Genomic DNA, 21,005 nt, shown 5'->3' on the forward strand with positions numbered 1-21,005 from the left:
TGCTTGGCATTGTGTGCCTTGAGGCCATCCTCATCTGTTATGCAAACAGCCAGTGACTCATGCCTGAGGTATCATCCAGACCATGCATTTTCTCATCCACCCAGACACACACAGCAGCTTATGGTGCCTCCAGGCAAAGCCAGTTGGGCTTTCCACAGCTGGAAAGGCAAGCAAGTGGGAGCCTATGCTGCTAAAACCTGGTCTTTCAAACCAGGATAAGCATGACCTACCTCCCTTCCTCAGCTTTTCCCATCTGTCAATCAGGAACTATGATATTGACCTCTTTTATTAGGTATTTTGACAAATACTGAAGGGTATTTTTTCCTTCTATCAAGAATCCTAACCATGCTGAAAAATCTCTTCAGTTCTTTTCCTGGGCTGATAGCAAATAAAATGCAGGGTGTTTCAAAAAGATGGGCCTAATTTGAAACCACTACTGCCTTGAAACTGGGTCCTGTATTCTCAGGAAGAAAAGGACTATCTCCGTGTATCCAAAAGCTTGCAATCTTAGTAGGAGATAGACGTTATGGATAGGTAGATGTTTTGGAATGAATGTAGTGTAGCTGTTGTAGACAAGGTGATACACCTCCATAATCTTCCTGCCCTAGTGTCATCCAAAACCATGGTTGAGTTGTATATACAAAGACTTACATAGTCATGCAAATTTAGATATTTACTCTACATTAAGATCAAAAAAGTGATATTTTTTTCAGCTATAGCCTTAGTGCTTCTTGCATATTTATGTTTTCACTCACATTTGCTTTCATAATTCCCACTAATACTGAATTTCTGTAACACACCTTACAAAGAAAACAGTGCTCTTAACTTCAGGGTAAACATGCTACAGAGCAACATGAAAGTGTTTCTGAGGACACGGATTTGAACAGAAGCTGGATGCTGACAGGATCAACGAAGGGTTACCTTGTGTCCATGCCTGGTGTTAAATAATCCTTGGTTGAGCTCATTGATATTAAGTTCATCTAGTTGTCTTGCATTTAAAACAATTTCCAAAATTCTGTCAAAACATTCTAGCAGCTTTTTGTAACGAACTAGTTCCTGAATTTTGTACTTTCTTCCTTAGTTCAGCTTTTATTTGAGTCACACTTCTAATTCTGGGAAAGGAAGTGCAGCTTTTTATTTACAAAGAAACTAAGAAAATGTTCTTGGTTTGTTGTGATTTAGGAATAATATGGGAAAAGGCATTTTCAGGAAGCTGGAGCTAAAGGTGAGGAAACTGCATCACCAAGGAGAGTTGTAGGTGGCTCAACTCCAATATGAGTTAAACTGGAAGAAGTGATCATGATCAAGAATGGCACTGTCTCGAGCCAGGGCGTGAACTGCTGCTGGACCTGCTGATGCTCAGTAGGAGAGGAGGCAGAATTAGGCTGTCAGTAACCTGAATTAAGTCAGAGTTGTCTCTTACAAGATAATTGAGGAATGGTTCCTACTAAGGGTCATTGAAAGTGAATGTTGTCCTGAAATGTCCATTGAGTTGAATCCTGGTTGCTCTCAGATCAAACCCTGCCTGGCATCAGTCCATGAACTTGAGCACCTCATGGAGGTGGGAGGAGGCAGCTGTGTGTGCAGAGCACTTGCTGGATTTGCAGTACATGTGCAAAGGTGGGGCAAAAGCAAACTGCTGCTATTGTCCACACCTTTGATTAATGCAAAATGCCAGGTGCAAGTGGTGGATTTGTTGTCTGCTTAAGCTGGCAGGTGGGCACAGAAGGTGCAGCAGGCTTGTTCCTCAGCTCAGTGTGCATGGATGGCGTTATGCTTTCAAGGGAAATCTGAACTGAGCTTTCTGCAAGTGAGAACTCATCTTGGTGCAGGAATCCCAGATGTGGGAACATGAGGCCTGCTGCCTGGATTTTCCTGTATGCCCCGTTGAAGATAGATGGATTCATCACAAAGGAGGGATAAGCCATCTGCATGTAGGATCAAAGGGATATTTAGTTCCATGTTTGGCTCAACTGGAAATAAGTGGTTAATTTGGATGAAGTTTCACAATGACATTTAGATTCCTAGATAGGAATTTGGGTGCTCTGATAAGAATTAGGACCTTGAACAGTTGAATCTGCGATGCAACTGTGTCTTGAAAATAGGAGCTTTCTTCAACTCCTTAGGCAATTTGATAGGACCAACTGTATCAAGAGTTTAAATACATTGAAGGAAAGAGGTAACACAGTGGAAAGTTTCTCATGGCTCAAGAAAACGTCTCCAAGCAATCTTTCTCTCCCTCCCACACTATCTTTCCTTTATGTACCCAGATGGCCACGTAGTAAGTGCACTGTAAAAGACTGAGACACAGCCTCCCTTTGCTGATCTCAGCAAGGTCTGGCTTGCTTGCTCTGTTTGCTCTGGATTTCTTCAGGCACAGCCAGCATGCATAGCTCTGCTTCTGACCACTGCTGTGATCTGAAGTCATGTGGGATGCTTCACTTGCTGAGCCACCTCCAAATCCCAAACTTCAAACAATGCTCTGGCTGGAAATCTCATCATGCAATCATGGATTGTGCTAGTTGAGAGCACATATAGAACAAGGAAGCTATTGCTAAGCACGATGCAGTCCCAAGGAATGTACTGAAGTTGGTTAGATAAATGGCTGATGTAACGACCTCACCAGTTAACACCAGTCGAGGACTTGGGTCTCTGTGTTTTGAGGAAAATACATTCAGCTTAGAATGTGGAACCTTCCCTTGCCATTTTAGTGTTTTCCTGGCTTTCTGCAGGTTTTCCTCTAACACTGGATACTTTTTGTAATACCCTGTGGGGTAAACAGCTCTATGCTGAAACATGACTTTCCTGTCCCCAGGTTTCACTGGAGCGACTGATTCTCCTCAGCACCCCCAGCACAGCAAAGTCACCTGTATTGTTCACAGAGGTGCAAAACCAGGAGGGATGAGGTAGTCTGGGGATTCTCAGCACCCATCCCTGGCCTGTGAGCTGTGGACATTGCACCCTCAGAAGTACTCCAATATGGCCAGCAGTGAATTATTTGCCAGCTGGGGACAGAGCAGTGCCCAGCAATGGACAGGCTCTACTCCTCACTTGTTTATTCAGGTTGAGGGGGCTGTTTAGATTGACAGATGTTGTCTACTACTATTCCTATTCTGCATTTGTGATGTGCCTGCTGCAGGGCTTAGTATGGGGTAGTTATTTTGGAGACACTGTTTAGTGGACAGAAATTAGACATCAGTATTTCCTGAGTGGGAGTTCACATTCACAGGCATAAAACAGCAAGTAATCTTGTAAGATCTGCTTCAATAAACAGGTCAGTACAGTGCCAACAGGTCTTCACAGACAACATTACACTTTGCTGCTTATGGGGAACATAGGGGAAAAAAAGGCATTTTTCTACCCTACATTAACACAATATTTATGCTGTGTCTGAAGCCAACCTCCTCTTGTCCCTCTGCTTAATTTTTAAATAAATTAACTGATGTATTCCCAAGAACTTAGAAAACATAAGAGCTTTCGTACTATGTGTGACTGGTTGAGTCAATGGAGGGTCTCTCCTCTTCAAAGGCGTGTGGGAATGAGATCAGACTGTGCTGTGCAGTGTTTTTGGAGGTAGCTGAGCTAGCCTAGAGCTAGCCTTGGAACAGCATCTTGCAAAGATACCAGCTCAGGTGCCGTGAGTGGCATGAGAAGCATGGTTAATTATATGGGGCTTAATTAAGAACGTTCTGTCTGTGTGACATGTCAATTAGTGATACGTGGTGTTCCCAGACTTGGAAAGGTTACTGCTCTGGTGATGACAGCTCCTGCATAAAAAGAAGTTTGGCATGTTGTGAGAGCTATGCAGAGTTGTGGCTGCTGAGAGAGATCTCCTCTGTATTTGGGCTGCCGAGCTGGAATTTGCCAAGACCTGGAGTTCCTTAGCTGAAATGAAGGGGAAAAAGGGAAACTTGCACCTTTTGGCTCCAATTATTGCAACGTTCTTTGTGAACTTCATAATAGATTTCAATGAAAACTCTCATACTCAGGTGACCTGCTGCTTCACTGGGCTTTTAGATCAGGCATTTGAGTCAAGAAGGGTTCCTGCTGTCTTTATGGGTTTTGTTTAGACCTCAGGTCCTCTGAAAGCAACAGGCTTATGCTGAACCTTTGATTGCTGAACATGGTATTTACATCTGCTCACATCCACAGAAAGTTGCACATGCCTGCACTCAGCCAGAGAAAGACCTGAAAATCCCCATTCCACTCAAAGGACAGAGAGAGATTTACCTTCCATTCCTCTGCCAAGAATTCTTAGTCAAATCCTATGGAAAATAGTCTTGTCTGAGTAGTAAATCTCAGATGCTTCTGCATGTTTATTCTCTATTTCCATCTCATTGGCCCGAGTTCATTTTTAACCTTTGATTAGAGCAGCTTTGTAGTGGTGTAGTGGAGGCAGGCTGGATGCAGTCATTTTTTTAATTTTTTCTAGCTATGCTTTTTTTTTTTTTTTAAAGCCATCTAACAAAAGAGCAGGGCAGATGATGATAGAAAGATTGGCCTTGCTTAGCAGTGCAAATAAGTGGTCCCTCCTTCCTCCCCCTCCTCTGAAAGGTTAGACTGGAACCAACTGACCTGGTTCTGCCTGAGCCAGCTTTGAAGAGATGATAACAGCCAAAGGTAAAAACAAATGAAATACCTGCATGGTTGTAGTTTGCAATAAAGCCCTACAACTGTTTGTGTCAAATCAAGACCAGCCCATCCCTCATCTGACCGAAGGAATTTATTATATTTTATGCCATATTTGCTCTTTGATCTCTGATCTTCAGGCTATCGGCTAAATTTCTAGTCCTCATTCATCTTTAGGTGGGCTCCTGAAATGCGACCTGAATTGAATCCAGTGCAATTAACTAGACAGTAGCTGCCATAGAGTGATGCCTTAAATTTCTGCAGTTTGCATTCTGGGATATGTACCGGAGGCCCAGATCTGCCTTTAAGGTACCTCCTTGCTTCCTCCAGATATGAAAAATTTAAGTTATTCCCTGCTAGAACATAGTGATATTGGTCAAATGTGGGATCAGCCAACATACAGAGGCAGTGCCACTTACCTGCGCTGCAGCTGGGCTGCCCTGCCTGCTACCTGTCCTACCAGCTGATGTGTACAGGCTCTTCATAAACAGCAATAAGATCTCTGTAACACCTTCAGGAATGAGGTACTTTCCTATTCTGTGACTGCATCTGTATGGAGAAATAACTTTGCACTGTAAGTCAATCACGTCTTTCAGTGGTTGTCAAACAGAATTTTGGGAGCAATATGGTATTAAGCTTCACACCAATCAAAAGTCAAGAAAACAAAAGTGTATTCCAATTTGTTGGATGGCTCTGAAGCATGGACTTGCTATTAACACATATTTGATGCATTCAGGAGATATCTCACTGATTCAATCTGTGCATTGAACTGCACCTCAGATGGTAGGGCAGAATTTTATAAGATATTTTGGAGCATGCCAGCATCCCAGGCCTGGCAGCTGTGATTGGTGCTGCTTTGGGGGCCTCCAAATGCAGAGAATAGCACAAGGCCAGCAACACTTTCTTGGTGACCTAAAAGATGTGAAACTGATAACACCAAATGAGAACTACAGCTAACAAGCAGTTCATGCTGGTACCAGACAGTTCAGGTTGGAGCATCTTAGTTTGCAGTGTGATGCTGAGCTGTGGAAAGAGGCACCATGAAAATATGAAAATTCTAAAATTCTGCCAGTCAGTAGCCACTGTGAAAGAAATGTCATTTACAAACAGAGCTTCATTTGCAAGTCATGATGTTGTCACTTCAGTGCAGACATTTTTATTAGGATAGTAAGGTCTCCCTGTAGACTGGACCACTCTATCTCAGCTGATGAGCTAAAAAGAAATCTTAGGAGTTATCAACCCACTAATTGTTTACAACAGCATTTCTATATATCTCTCTTAACCTCCTGCAGGGGAATGTACCTATTGGTTAACAAGAAGTTTCAGCTGTCCTTCTGAATGCAAATTAAAGGCAGGACCTTTGACATGATGAAGGCGAATGTCCCAATGTCATCCTTTTCTTGCACCTGCATTTCCCTCTTGGACTCCATATATCTCCCCTCATGGTAATGCGGTGTCTGGGAGAGGGTCAGCCAGACATATTCATTCTTTACGTAACTTGCTGGTCTCTGGCTCTAATTTGCTTGGATGTGTCAATATGACTTCCAGATGTTGCGACAGACAGAGTAAACTGCATTTCTTAGCCAGCTCATTCTGTAGGCAGACAAGACAAGATGGAGAGGGTTTTTGCAATAGGATTTTTTTAGTGCTGACAGAGGAATCCCGTGGGCTCTAGAAATGTGTAGAAATCTCTTTCCTAGTAATTTTTCTGAATCAGGTGGAGGTTGGTTGGTAAAGGAAATATGCACAGGTTCTTTTGGTTTAGTCGCTTCTGCTGCTTTCTGTACAGGTATTTTTTTCCTTAGTAGATGATATAAGCTTTGCATATGGCACTTTTGAAAAGGAGACTCTTTTGCTAGCCAGGCATGTACAGGAAATACATAGCTTTCTGGGGTTTATTAAAAACACTGTTTTTAATAACTTTTCTAGTGTGACTGATGGAAAGGAAAAACTCTATAGTCACACAGCAGAGGATTCCAAACTGTCTGCATTCGGGGAAATAGGAGATTTATGTAGTAGTTAACATGGAGCTGTTTCAGCAACTGTTGTGAAAAACAGTGATGAACTGTAGTCAAGATTCAGAAACCATCAAGCAAGTCTGTCCTAGTACTCAAGGGATGGCCATCAAATAATGTAAAAAGCAGTGAAAGAATGGTGAAAACCCTCCTGATGCAGAAGTTCACAGCTGGGGAAAAAAGATTCCCAGACTCCTGCATGGCTGTGGAGACAGATGCTGCAGAGGACCCTTAGAACTTGGGTCTTATCCTTAGAGGAACTGTGGTATTTCGGTGACACGGAATTTTAAATTCAATTTCACATGGCCTGAGACTGAAGATAATTTTGTGGGATAATCTTAGGGAGAAGAATAAATTCACATATATAAGTGGACAGTTTATCCTCTGATGTAAGTGGTCATAGATCCATTATCTCAATGGTAATGGATATATTCCAGTGCAGTGGCCTCTGGCACGTAAGATTTAGAAATGTAAAAAGTCCGCTTTTCGACTCTAGAATGGCACCTGTGTACCTCAACTGGCTGCATTTGGCTCTGCTGACATTAACCCCATTAAGTACTTTGTATTTAATCTGTAAACAGCTTTTGATCCTCCATCAGTTCCTTTCCCATACATGGATTTTATTCATACACGCTTCACATCATTAAAACAATGATGCAAACAACAATTGGAAGGAGCACAGAAACTGGGGTTTGAGTAAAGCCCAAATGTTGCAAACATTTTACTTACACCCGTCTCTTTTGGGGAGACTAATCTGCACCAAAAAAGTAGAATTGTCTGAACAACTTCATATAAATATCTGAGCTCACATAAAAAGAGAATGTGTGCTTTTAATATTGGAAGAGCTATAAGACATATGTGCCAGATTCTCAGCTGGAGTAACTAAGCATATCTACACTGATTTACACCAGCTGAAGATCTGCCCATATGTTCAGAGAAGGTTGGATGGAGAAATCTTCCAGTTACATGTAATTTAGATTGACAGTTACATCCCAAGCTCAATAGTTCTTCAGAAATGCAGAAGTATCTTGTAAACCATCCAGATATAAATGTCAAATCCCCGTTATTTTCTGTGGATCCCAGGAAGCAGAAAGGATTGTAGACTCATTCTGCAACGATGTGGATGAAGGCCACACAAATGCTGTAAACCTACTGAGATAGCTATATCCAACTCTGAAAACAGGATCTGAGAAGGATCCATGGGCAGGTGTTCATCCACAGAGTTTTTCTGTAGGCAGTCATTTGTGTTGTGCCACAGTAAGTGCTGAAAAGTAATATGCAGGAGGGGAAGGAAGGCAGAGCAAGGTCAGACTGGAGACTGTCTGACTTGTCTAACTAGGCTGAAGGAAGGGAAGGGCAGGGCAGAACTATCACCACAGGGGAAAAGAAGAGAAAAACATGCTATGCTTGGTCATATCCACCAAGAAACCTCCCCTCGGCTCTGCGGCAAAACCTCCTCAGCCTTGCTGAATGGGAAATCGCTTGCAACCCTGGGAAAGACAAAGGGCAAATGGAAAGAGTTAGCACATACCATGGCTGCTCTGTGGAAATGTTTACTTAGAAAAGCTTGAGGTTGTGCTAAGATACCAAGGTGACAGGATTGTGAGATCAGATAAAAGCAGCAGCCTCAACCCTCACAACTTCAGGAATTTCATGTCCCATCATTAGCTATAGCTGAACAAGGACAGCACATGCCCCTTGCTGGAAGGCATCCTGCAGATGTACAACCACATCTGCTTACCCTGCTTTTACCCAGGTCGCTTCCATTGTAGTGGGTACTGTGCTCTCTCTGGCCAGTCCCCTGCTTTAGGAAATGTCACTCATGGTGACTTTCCTCTCTAACGAGATGAGACTCACAACAGCAGGTGACCCTGTGCTTAAGCTCTCACTTGTCTGATGCCCTCTGTGCATTTCAGGATGAATAACACATTCTGGGGCCTGTGTGGAGCAACATGGCTTTCCCTGCTTATAGAGAACAGGCAGGGGGGTGTCACAATCTGTAATGTTGTAACTTAGATGCCTGAGAAGCTTTTGAGAGTCCCAGAAGCCCTGGCAGAATGAAAACATGCAGTGCTTTGAGATGAGGGCATACAGATTCTTGCAAGCTTTGGCTTGCTGATTCAGCTTCTTTTGGGGCAAAATTTGGGCTGCCCAGTACCACATCTGCTGGGAGAAAGCACCTAATGAATACAATAGAAATCTTCATGTTTTTATCCAATTTAGCTGGTATTTCGAGGGACAATAGTAGTCCTCAACAGTTTCCAGAGGCTTCTGTGCATGGTGAATCATAAGGTTATGCTTAGAGATGGTGCAACTGATTTTATGTGGTGCACCCAATAACCACGTTGCCTGCTGGAGGACTTCTCCTTGGCTTGTAGGCTTCACCTCTTGACCTCGTTTTCAAGCAGGAGTTAAACTATAACTAAATTGCTTTGCAGGTTGGTACAAACGGAGCCTGAGGCACTCTCTGCATTTTCCTCAACTAAAACAGACCGTAGAAGCACTTTGGACAGTGGACCAAGTCTCAGAGAGATGTGACGCAGCCAGAAAAACAGCTCTGCTGGCTGGACCTATATGCTCTGACTGTGGGTCTCATGGATTAAAGATAAGGAATACAGGTTATTTCTGATTGTGCTCTGTAGGAACTGGGGTGAGCCTCCAGAATGTTTCATGTTGCACAGTCTTTACTTCAAAAGTGTTCAGGAACTAGTTTGTGCTTCCACATATCCACTGCACTGATCCCAGTGAGGACATTGCCTGTGATGGAGGACTATTAGATTCTAGCACAATAGATAGAGTAAAACATGAATATTTGCATTAAGGGCTTGATGAGAGCAGCTGAGGATGTGGAGAAAATAAAAGTACAAAGAAAGAGGGAGAGTGACTTCTGAGTGCATTGTGTAGCTCTGGTTTCTCCGTTACTCTCCCACAAATCTGGCCGATCTCCTGTTTTTGTTGCCTCTTTGCAAGACAGACTTAATTACAAAAAAGAAACAAACAAAAGGCTTTCTTCCACCCTGATTTGTTATGATTTTTTTTTTTTTTCCAGATGGAAAGAAGTTGTAGTAATGTGACAATAGAAGTTTACACTGCTCAAAGTACATTTCTTCCCCTTATAATGTGGTGTGGTGGTTTTGTGTGGTTTTTGTTTTGTTGTTTGTCTGTTTGTTTTTAATGGGTACAATCACAGAGCTTTCAAAAATGCTGTGTTAACATGTGACACTGTGAGATATACTTTGGTTTTCACCTTTTAATTACACCTCTTCATAGAATGAACTAAGCCCATTAGTAACTGCCTCTCCCTTCTCTGCACACTTCTTGAAACAAACTTATTCAAATGATGTGGCAAAACATTGCACATTCCTCTAAATATTGAAGACCTGGTCAAGAGAGGTCACTTTGTTTCTGCTGATATTCCTTGGCTGGAGGGAAGTTAGCTCTTGGCTCATTTCAGCAAACACACTGATCTTAGCAAGCCTTTGTGAGGGAGAGAGGCAGAGTGTGTGAAAACAACATTAGCATTTACAGAATAACTTTGCTGCCTGCGAACACCTGCAACTGTAAGTCATGTGCAACAGGTTCACCTTCCTGGGCTTCTCAGTTGGATCCTGGTTCCAGCATCTCCATCGCTCTGAATGGCAGAGGGCCCACCATGGGCTGTGAACCTTCCACTACACGTGCAGACCAAGGGACTGCAGTCAGATGGGGAGACCTGGGTGCAGGAGACACTGAGACCTGCAAGTCCTTTTTCTCCTGAAACCCCAAGGCTGACAATATTGTGACAGTAGCAAAAATCACATGGACAAATAATTTATTGCAGGAGAGATGTTAGATAACTCAAGCAGCATATGAAGAATGGGTAGGGAGGGTTTCTGCCCTGCACAGAAACAGCATCTGCATTTGTGCTCCTTATTGAAATAACATTTCCTGCTGGAATGCTGGCAGCTCAGTGCAGGCTTCAGTTTTTCCTTTTTTCTGCGTAACTGTCTGCTGTGATGTTACCATGCAAAAGCCTGCCCAGCTGTTGGTAACAGTGAAAATGTCCTGCAGGATTTTGGAAAACATCTGTGCTTTACTTCACTCGAACTTCTAAAATGGTTGTGCAGCACCAGCACTGAGTGTTACACAGATGTCCTTCTGCAGCAGCCTGGATCTGTGGTTAATATATAGACAAAGACTGTTTTGGGAGAGGTATGTATTTGGTGTGCTGTATGAGCACATTCCCCCTGCTGGTGAGCAATCACCTCTGGGGATTTGGGATTGCAGCTGCTACATGCTGCACAGCAATGTTAGGTAACATGTAGAATAGAAGGAGAGGAAAACAGAATCCTACTAAAATCTACATGAGCTTATAGTAAACAACTGCTGTCACCTAGATCCTACTCCATAGCTCTTGCTGAATCTCACTTTGGATTTATAGGTGGGTCCTTCCTCTTAAAAGCAATTCCTAATCCCTCTTTCAGCTGGAGCAGGATTGCTCACCTCTGTCTGTTTATTCTCCTTTAGCCTTATGGGAGAACAGGCACTTTATCACTCAGCCCTTCAGGCCATCCTTTTTCTTCCTCTGGGTATTTTCAAGGCTTCAATTTTCTTGTATTCACAGCTTCTTCCCACCACCCCACATTTAAAATAAATCAGTTTTGTCCTGTGTGCGCTCCCTCCCTTCCTTACACCTGCACCAGGGCAAAGAACCAGTTTGATCTGATGTGCCAGATGCAGCTGATGGCAGAGCCAAAATCTCAGCAGCGCAGGTGATAATGGGGGAGAAGGGAAAGGAGCTGAGCATCCCTGGTGTGTGGCTATCTGTGTTCTTCTGCCTTTGCAGTCAGGCAAAGCTACAAGCTGAACATGCGCTTGGGAGCAGAGACAAATCTGGGGCAACTTCTCCCCAAGCCTAAAATTCCTATTCAGGACAGGTGAAAGAACACCACCATCAGAAGCTTGGTCTGAGGCAGGAGGTGCAGACTGTCTTGTTGCACTTGTTTGGAAGTGGAAATTACGTTCAGCTTTCAGAGTGCTCATAAAAGTTTGAAATAGTTGATGTTATTTTAGTCAACTGAAAATCTATTGGTTATCCTGATTAAGTGAGGGTAGGGGCGTTGATTTGCGAATTAAGAGGTACTGAGTCATGTGGGCTTGTTCTGCCATTTGATACTGATTGTATACATTTGTAGAGCAGTTTTTTTCCCACACTGATTTTCCCCAAAGAAACACTGAAATCAATGGATATATCTGACTTGGTATATCAGAAGTGAAGTGAAGGTTCTTGGTTTCTCAATTGCTCAGTATCTCCACCTGTAAAATGGTTGCAAAGGTGCTTGGCGAATACTTCAATAATACGCTTTGAAAATACACTGATAAAATTGATCATGTGTAATGCTTCTATGTTATGCTTTGTAATGCATATTGACCCATCAAGAGCTGTCAACCTGGTGGACAGGAACTGGCTGGCAGGTGATCTTGGTGCCCTTTGGAAGGTGTTTTGCTGCAGTTCCTAGTGTCCATGGAAGTGGGAGCCAGTGGAGAGTAGCAGCAGCTCCAGCCGCCTTCCTTGGGACAAGGTGTCATAGGTACTACTTCTCTTTGGTAGCGTTGTTCAATAATCTTCTTACACTGTAAGCTCAGAGGCTTCTAGATCCCTTTTAGAGGTTTGTAGTGACTTTCAGAATAATTTCTGCCCTAGTCTTTGCATTGATTAGTGTTATTCTGTTAGCATCTTCAGATCTTGCTTGTTGAAGGTCTTATTCAGATCAAACGGGTTGCTTTCTCGACTTGTGTGTGGTGAACTCTTGTTAACATCTCTCTAGAAAGCAAAGGTGCATCTCCTCTTTTTTTCTGGTTTTACTGGCATGGTGCTCTTTCTGTGGAAATGGTCACTAATGATCAAGAGTAGTTTGGGGTTAACAATACTCAAGATTCTTGCCTTTCAATCACATGTAATACATTTTGACAAGGAAAAAAAATATCTTTACTGGGGTTTTATGGCTGTCTCTGCTAGGGAAGTAGCTGAAGTCCTCAGCTGCAGACAAAACAGCCATTCAAATTTTGGCTGACATAGAAAGGTAAATAAAGTAGTGAAATCCTGCATTTAATAGCATTGACTGTCTTCTCATAGAAAAAGTATCCATTATTTTGAGATCAATACAAAGTTTTGTTTTAAAACTAGGGAAAACCCAAGCTAAGCTCTGCTGAACCATGGCTGAAGGTTGTTGCATCACCACAAGGGAGCTAAGAGCTCTCACACAACAAAGTTTAGGGGAATCTGATTTATTGTCTTTGGGTTTGTCTCGTTTATAAAGGTGTTTTTTTTCCCCTGAAATATCCTTGGTGTCTCGGTGGGAGGGGAAACTGTTTTGCACCTCTGAAAATGAGGGAAATGGATACCTTGCCTCCAGCACTCAGTCTGTGGCTGGAGTGTAGGCAAATGCCCCACCTCAAAATTAACTCTACCAGAACCATACGGATGTGACTGTTTGCTTTGAATGTGTAGCTGGATGCCTTTTTGTCTGAAATAGTTAATTATAAGTCTCAAGATATGGTGATATAGGGGTTGAGAGGAACTGAGGTTTTGAGCTTCCCGTTTTCCAACTTGAAATGGAGAAGGGAATAAATTCCTGAAAGATCTCTCCGACATCTTTTTCTGAGGAGCTGTGCATGGCTGATGGACCAGTGGGAATACAGGTACTGCTTTCTGTCTGGGAGCATTCTTTCAAAGTGGGTATGTTAGTATAAATACAGATGGCTATGGGAGAGGGTTATTCTCACATTCAGAGTGCTGTAGCAGTCATAGCTCATTGCTGGGCACCCTTGGCTTCATTTTAATATTTCTTGAACTGAATGTTTTTTTAACAGGATGATGTTCATGGTGGATCATTTCCAGCCTTGACCTCTTCCTCCAGGTGGCAATCAGGAGATGCATTGTAGGCTTAGCTTGCAGACCTAAAAACTTGAGACACCTCCTGGGAGGTGACAAAGGGAAATTTTTGTCTTCCTTTATAGCCAGCTTTCTTATATTTATATTTCCTTATCTATTTCCTGGTTTATATTTATAATTCCCTCTACTGGGCTTGCTTTCCTTCTTGTGCTAGGCTCTGTTTATACTGTATTCAACCATCCACACCAGGACCTGCTTTTGCCTAAAGCCTTCCCGGATGTGAACCAACACAACAGCACTAAGCTAGCCATTATTTAAGTTATACATTAATTTGAAGCTATAGTAGGATTCCATTACTCGCCTCTAACAGATTACCTATAAATAGTAAATATTTAGTGGTTTTGATTTTGTTATGCCAAAAAACCTCCAGTGTCTTAAAGCCAAAATGTAACAGTCCGTTACTGGCAACCAAAAGGAGTTAAAAAATAATTACAAGGAACTGATTTATCCTAATCCCTGAGAATTTGGACCCATCTTAAATATTTTTTATCTTGAGTGAACAGTTTAAGTGACAAATTGCTTTCTTCAGAGTTGTTTGTGCTGATTTCAGGTCAATTAATCAAGCATCCAGCCCACACACCAAATAAGAAACCCTGCTGACTTATCCGGGATCAGTCTCACGGTTTTGTAAAAAGGAATAAGCCTTTTTGCAGTTTTACACACACATAAAAAAACCCAACTCATAGTGCCATCACTGGGTTTGCTGCACCTCAAGCCCCCTATTGAAACTGCTGTTTACCTTAGCGAGTCACAGCTCCCAAGTAGTAAAACTGTCATATTGTTCCCATTTCCCAATTCCTTATTTATAATGTAAACATACATCCTTTTGGGAACTTGACCTCTTTCAGTGTTTGCTTTTGGTTATAATTGAACTATTTGCATAGGAGACCAATTTTCATTCTCTGTTCTTGTGGCAAGTACACTGCGCTTTCTATTAAAAAGAGTCAGTTTTCTGATTACTAAGGAAACTAACAAGGTTTTATAGACAATAATGTCATAAAACATGCAAAGTTATTAAATGTACGACCTATTCTTTCATTTTATGGGCAAACCAGGATGTTGGAGGAGCCTTTCTCCAATCTCTCAATCTCTGCTGGTTATTTACCAAAACCATCAAAGTTCCCAGGCTCAAAATTCTGCTTTGCCTCTTGAGGTTGCTGTGTGAAGGGTTTAGATGTCTATTCCCTCAGGCTTCAGCCTTGCAAACTTAACAGGGATTCAGGAGATAAGCCCTGGGCTTTTTGCATCAGCTTGGTCAATTGTAGAAAAATGTTTGTGGGAGACGTGGGTTTGTTTTGTTGGTGTGGCACAAATGGGAGAATAAATCATGGGAAGGCTGGGCTCGAGTCAGTTGTGATGCATGGGCTCTTCTAGGTCCTCTGCCAGCTCAGGCGGTGATCTGTGCCAGCTGGGTCAGCAGAAAGGGTAAGCTAAATACCAAGAAAAATCTGTCTGCAGAGTGTCTGTGTCAGAGCTTGGAGCAGTGGTTTAGCCACTATGAGAGGTGCGTAGGAAGACATGATGTTGCCCCAGGATAACCTCCTGTGGTGCACAAAGGTAGCAGCATCATGGAATAAATCAGGTTGGAAGGACCTCAGCATGACTCTGGTCCAACTCTCTGCTTGAATCAGGGCTCACTTCGAAGTCAGGTCGGGTTGCTCAGGGCCTTGTAGGGTTTGTAAGGCTTGTAGTTGAGCACAGAGCAGCTGGGAGGGCAGGTGGGTTTGGTGGCATCAGCTTGAGGTGCACAGCTCCTCTGCCAGGCCCATGCAATGTGCTCCCTGCCTTTCAAGGCAGAGAGGCTCCTGGATCACTGTGCACTCCTGCCCTGTGCTGGAAGCCTACAGCTTGTGCAGGCTGCAGAAGTGGGCAGGACAGTGAGCAATGTCCCCTCTGCCAACCCACAAGCCTCTAGGTTGTTTTCCTTCAGGAAAAAATTTTAACCTCCCTTTCTTGGCAAGCAGGGGCTCAGCTGGGCTGTGAAGGGACTGTACATCTCAGGGGAGGCAGAACTGGCATGCAGTGGGAAGTCCTAAAGGATGGGCTTCATGTGCTGGCCTTACCCAGGACGCAGCCACCCCATCCACCACGCCTTTAGGGGGTACAGGTGCCACTACCCACCTCATTCTACTGCTCAGCCCTGTGGCAGGGCAGTGAGCACTGAACAGCTCATGCATTTTGCCTTGGTAAAGCCTGTTTTGCAGGCAATCTTGTCACATGCCACTGAGTGATCTGGGGACAGTGTTGCCCAGGCCAGATCCCAGAGGGTGTTGTACTTTGATCTTTGCTTCCCCCCAAATACAAGAAACCACAAAGACTTCAGCACCCTCAGAAATTGCCATGAGATGAAAATCCTGCTGAAGAACAATGTTTGTATGTGTTTCGTGCAATGTCAGGCTGTGGTTATGCTTGTGGAGCAAATAGCTCGTTCCCTACTGTTACCATGTGGCAGAAGCACTCCAGAGATGTGAAAGCATGGAAGAGCTATTGTAGTTGAATGTTGGCTCCCATGTGTCCTGAGCCAAAAATCTCCTCCTGTTTCAGCTGCCCTGAGTCCATAAATGAAAATATAATTGGGATAGCCTGGACTCGGCTTACAGAACAGCTTTAGCCAAACTTCTCAGGGTCCGTAGGGCTGCTGGTAGTTCAGGGTGGGATCCAGCTATGCTTTGAGCACTGGTGCAGACTCTTAGGATGGTATAATAGCTCAGCATAGTGTACATGGAACTGCACTGCAGTTATTGCAGAAGCAATAAGTTAAATCTAACAACATGAATACAGTTTCTATTTAAATGTGTTTCTTTTAAAACTCTTCTTAGAACGCCCATGTCAGATGCTGGGGTGTCAGCCAGGCCTGCCCCAGAAAGTGAGGTTGCCACCCCTGAGAAACCCCACAGGAGGACATGGACCTGATTCGTTAAGGATGACAAATCTACCCGATTCCTGTGGAAGTTTTTTTGCTTGTTGGTTGTCACCCTCACAGTTAAAAATCAAACTAAGAAGGGCTGTGTGTGAGCTTATTACACTGAAGTTATTGTTTTATTTATTCTATAAATTAGCAGCCTGGGGCACTGGTGCATTGGTACGTTGAGCATTTGGCACGGAGATGCACAAGACCCCTATCTGTTGCAGGGTCAGCCTGTGCACACTTGCATCAATCGTTATGCCTTTCTGTAACCCAGACACCATCAAAGAATATCCCCATCCATAAATCTTACATTAGTTGTAATCACTGGCTTCATAAGGGAGTTTTATAACCTACCAAAGCAATATCTTAAAAGTACCACCTATGGGGCTGCTGGGGCTCAGGGCTGGCACATGCCTACTTTGCCCTGGGAGGTGGCCTTAAGAATACTAAAAAGGCCTTTGGTAAGGTAAGGCTGTACCTTATGGCTATGAGCAGGACAACATTATCTACCACTGAAAACTTTTACAGGAAGTTTTAAGATGGAGAGTGTCTTGGAGAACTCCCGTGGGAAAGGGGGACAAGGCCTGAGGGTTGGCGATTGCCTGAGTTCCCCGGAAAATGGTGAAGGCCATTTCAGGTGTCTCCCTAAGCGATGTAGGCAAGGCTGCACATGAAGCCTGCAGTGGGGCTGGGAGCTCTGGCAGGGGGATTGGACTAGATGATCTTTCAAGGTCTCTTCCAATCCCTAACATTCTGTGATTCTGTGAGCTGAGCACCACATTCCAACCTCAGAGCATCTGTCTTCTCTCCAAAAAGACAGAAGGCTTGGCTCCCTCCTTCTGGATTTGAAACAAACATTTCCTTTTCTTAATTTGTGGCAGAGAGGGGATGCTTCTAAAGGCCACACTGAGCTGAGTCTTTCTATCTCCACTCCAAAACCAAATATTTCTTTCCCCCAGGCAGCGAGGAGCTGCACCAGGCATCTCCACACTCACTCCTGGTCTTGCAGCTCCACCTGCTGTCGCTGTGCACATCCCTAAGTGGGACTGCAGGGCCCTGAGAGGCTGCATTTTCCTTCCTGGAATAGGGATTAGGCTTAGATTTGCTTGCTTACCACAAGGAGTTTAAGGATTTGTGAATAAAGATTCGTATTTTTGTTCTGCACCAGGAAAAAGATGTTTCAGCCTCCACAAGGGGACTTGTGGTCCCTTGTGGTCCTGCTTTTGGTGACAGCAGCAGTTTGGTGGCTTTGAGGAAAGCTGGAGGTAAGGAGGTCCAGGACACCCTCAGAGCCCTCAGGTGGCCGGATACTGCCCTGGGAACTTGCCTGGAACCAGGGATGCAGTGGCTGGAATCAGATCTCCTTCTACCCCAAAGTGCAATATTGTAGGTTTTAGTAAAATATACAGTTCCCACCATTTTCAAGATGATGGGAGTAACAATTTAGGAGTAACTTGGAGTTATTATATTTCTCCAAAAAAAAGACTTCAAATATTCATGGCTAAAAGTGGAAAATATTTATGGATTCTTTTAAAAAAATACGTTTTCTCACAAGCCCTTGTTCCCCCAATTGTTCATATTGCTTTTCTGCTAAATAGTAGGAGAATTTCAATAGTCTGTTTAATTCCCAATCTTTATTATTCAGAACTTGAAAATGTAATGATGAAAAGGTCACAAATATACCTTTTAAAACTAGCCCTGTCTCCACTCTGATTCAGATTTTGAAGCTATTTTAAATTCTAAATACAAAGAAGTGTACTCTGTAGTTTTTCTGCTGATGCTGAGTACCTTCCTCTATGCCAGTGCTGAAACACCTTTAAAGCTAGTCCTCTCTGATTCTGTTTCCCATCACTAACATGGGGCTAATATCCCCTAATGTCAAAAGAGTTTTTTGAGGCCAAAACAAAACAAAAAAATGTGGAGCTCATTAGGTACCACCATAAGAGCACCCAGAGCATTCCCTGCAAGTAGAAAAAATGAGCGTGTTGAACAGATGTCATGAATTCTCTTGGAGAACTACTGGAAAATGCTTCACATTTTAGCAGAGAGCAACCTGGGTAGAGGGTATTTATACCAGGTTTTAGCCTGCCACTCCTTAGCTAATATTTGTTGGTTTTCTCTGCACCCCAAAAGCTTGCCTACCTCCCTAGTTATGTTTTATCTCAGCTGCTCCAGATGTTGTGGGTAACATCTGCATGCTGCTCCTGTTCTCTCTGCAGCCTGCCGCTAGAGAGCACCCCTAGCACCTCTCCTCTGCCTGGGAGGTGGCAGCAACACAAAGGTCCTGGCCTCTGCAGAGAGGCCAAGGATGAAGAGCCTTAAATCCTTTCCAGCTCCTAAAGCACCTGTCAGTTGTGCCAGAGGTGAAACCAAGCCCAAATCCTGCTGTCAAGCTTCTCAGAAATTTGAGGAACGTGGGAGTTGTCTTTTAGGCAATCAAGCATTGAGGAGCAGCACTGCATGGGAGCCTGACAAGTGTAGAGTCGACTTCTTCTACTAAAAAGCTGAACAAATGCCAAAACTGTTTTTTTTCAGAGAGGCAGAAGGAGGAGAAACTTTTATAGCTCTCCCCTGCATGCAGATTTAATGACCAGGCTCTCTTCTATCCTAGCCCTCAGATTGCCCTCAGGGCAATTACCTGATTGGTTACTCATGTGACCAAACAATAGGGTTTGTCTTCTGAGTAACTCCAGACTAACACCCACTGTTGTGTGAAGAAACCCATATAGTATTTCTATAGCTCATTCACCTTTTGATGACTTTGAGATGTGACATTGCTCTTTTTCTTAGTGTAAAGTTTGTTGTCTTGTGCACAGTAACACCAGCTGATACTGGTATCAGTAAGTTTCTGTTTCTAGAACTCTTTCTACCCACAAGGAGTTCATCATCTCTCTTGATGGGAAACTGAGCAAAAAGTCTTCTCAGCCACCTTCCTGCTAAGACTGAGTAGCAAAGATATTAGCTCCTGGAAGCTTCTTGTCTACTCGTCCATCCACCTCTTAGTTTGTGTCTCGGTTTAGTCTGATGCTCTGTGCTTTGCAGAGGTAGCAAACCTAGAATATATGAAATCAGAGGTCTAGACCAGTCAGAGAAAGAAACTCTGGCCTGGCTTCAGAATTGTTTGTGGTTGATGCAAAAGCCTGAAATGTAGGAGAGCTCCTGATTGTACCCCAGCCTTCATGAGCTGCAGGGAACAAGGTGTTTGGAGTGGGTTTAGGTGGTTTCAGCCTATCTGAGAGGAGCTGGGGGTGTCTGATGTGGGTGTGTTGGCATGTGCCTGGGTTTCCACCAAGTCCTGCCCTGTGCTTTTCTGGGGTAATCATGTCTGCAAAGATGGGGGCAAACCCACCAGTCAGGGCTGGGTTCATCACTGTAGCCCCACCAGCACTACTGCAATAGTGGGGAAAACCGGGCTGGGAGGAAGAGTAGTTGTTGCTCCAAGCTTACCTGTTAATTTTTTAAGCTTTGCAGATCAAGTTGAAAGCTCAACAGTTTCCTCGGAGCTGTGTGTCCATGGGAGTGCCTCTGGGCAGCCCCTTGGAGCTGCTTGGCGTAGCCCTGCTCTCCAACCTTGCACCTCCAGTAAGTCCTTAGTGTTTTGTGTCAAGAAATTATTTGATTAATGAAGTCAAACCTAGGCAGAAATCTGTTCAAAGGCAGCCTTTCTGTTGGCAAATGTCTCCAAAGACTACGAAAAGGAACTGGTTTTAGTAGCTGGGAAAACAGGAACATATGCCCTGGCATCTGTGGCAGGGGCAGTGCTGAGGCTGGGTCCTCGCAGCCTCAGCCAGTGCACAGTGGTGCAGTGTCAAGAACCTCTGGAAGCATGTGCCTGCAGTTTGGTGATGCAGATCTAAGGCAGCATTTAATTTTGTGTGTGTGTGTGTGTGACCCAGGCAACTTGCCTTCTCAGCTCATCAGCTGAAGGATTTTCTGGGTCATCACAGACTCTCCACATGGCCCACACCACAAGGCCCTGGGTCACAGCAGCACAGGTGTACTGGTCCCAGGGACAGGAGGAAGCACTGAGGGATGCATGGTGACATCTCTGGGACCTGCTTCCTGAAACTGGGTCACCTCCTGTGACAACAGAAGTGACTTCCAGCACAGATGGCAGGTGGGACCTGGGAGTGGCCTTGCCTTTTGGTCATATTCTCATGGCCAGGCTTAGCTGAGAGGCTGCACTGCAGGCAGTTCCTTAGTGACATGTGTAGCTGGGACCAAGCTCACTGTGGCCACGCAGTCCCTACATCCTTGGGGACAGCCACTCATCTGAGTCTAGGAAGAGGAGATGGAAATAACAGGAACGGTCTGTGATACCCTTCCCTCTCTGCGGCTTTTGGGAGGTGTTCAGGCATCACCATCTCCTGTGGTAGAGATGTCAGCCTTGTGTCATAGGGGCTCCCCTTTTGGAGCAAAGTGGTGTCCTGTCACAGCTCACCCCAGGAAGAAAGCGGGTCCCTTTCCCCTCTCCTGCTCTTCTCTCTCTTCCTATCACACGACCTGTTCTTGGAAGAGG

The 21,005-nt window shown here is 44.0% G+C and overlaps 1 long non-coding RNA gene across 5 annotated transcripts in view; it reads left to right on the forward strand.

Moving 5' to 3' along the window:
• LOC139828415 (uncharacterized) overlaps window positions 1-21,005 on the forward strand; it is a 54,309-nt gene that overhangs the window by 12,204 nt on the left and 21,100 nt on the right. For 4 of the 5 annotated variants that reach the window (XR_011739968.1, XR_011739965.1, XR_011739966.1 and 1 more), the window contains exon 3: window positions 19,950-20,068. The exons of the other annotated variant lie outside the window; for it this stretch is intronic. This is a non-coding gene — a long non-coding RNA (uncharacterized lncRNA). The remainder of the gene's footprint in view (window positions 1-19,949; window positions 20,069-21,005) is intronic. 5 annotated transcript variants of the gene reach the window in all.

Source organism: Patagioenas fasciata, chromosome 7, assembly GCF_037038585.1.
Source record: "Patagioenas fasciata isolate bPatFas1 chromosome 7, bPatFas1.hap1, whole genome shotgun sequence".
NCBI classification, from domain to species: Eukaryota; Metazoa; Chordata; class Aves; order Columbiformes; family Columbidae; genus Patagioenas; species Patagioenas fasciata.